The sequence below is a fragment of the Mus caroli genome, chromosome X (assembly GCF_900094665.2).
Source record: "Mus caroli chromosome X, CAROLI_EIJ_v1.1, whole genome shotgun sequence".
NCBI lineage: Eukaryota > Metazoa > Chordata > Mammalia > Rodentia > Muridae > Mus > Mus caroli.
The window spans coordinates 124,743,103-124,743,702 of NC_034589.1; the positions used below are offsets into that span (position 1 = coordinate 124,743,103).

The window sequence follows — 600 nt, forward strand, 5'->3', positions numbered from 1 at the left end:
TTCAAGGCAGCAAGCATTTCACCGTATAAGCTCACTGTAAGTTCAAGGCAGCAAGCATTTCACTGTATAAGCTCATTGTAAGTTCAAAGCACCAGTTGCATATGGTTGTGCTTTATCATGCTGCACACCTGTGGCCTCATCCTTGGACCTCACCTAGAATGGATGTTTTTCCTTGATCACTAATTTGTTTCAAGTCTAATTTTCTTCCTAGTGCAACTCATGTGTTTGTGGTAGAAAACTCTATTTGCAGATTTTTATTCTACAGGGGGCTTAACATTACTTGAATCAATTCAGGAGTTCTATAAAATCATTATCAGGAATTATGAAGTCATCAATTTATCTAAACAGCATTATTACATGAAAGTATACCTCCATATTGGTCTGTAGGAAATTTGCCCTGTAAGGTGGACTGATGCCCAGGAATCATTAGGCTATGTAATAGTGGCAGGAAAGGCACATCAGCAGGAAGAAGCAATCCTGGGATGAAGTCTCTGGGGTTCATGCCACTCAGAGTGCACCCATCACAGCCATGCAAAGGGGTGGGCCATCTCCAGAGAATACACTTGCCTGCCATAGCCTTCCCTACATGGCTTGTGCTAA

General features: G+C 42.0%; 1 long non-coding RNA gene across 1 annotated transcript in view; it reads left to right on the forward strand.

Annotated features, from left to right (window-relative positions):
* Positions 1-600, forward strand: part of LOC115030065 — a 10,847-nt gene that overhangs the window by 7,306 nt on the left and 2,941 nt on the right. The window lies entirely within an intron of this gene.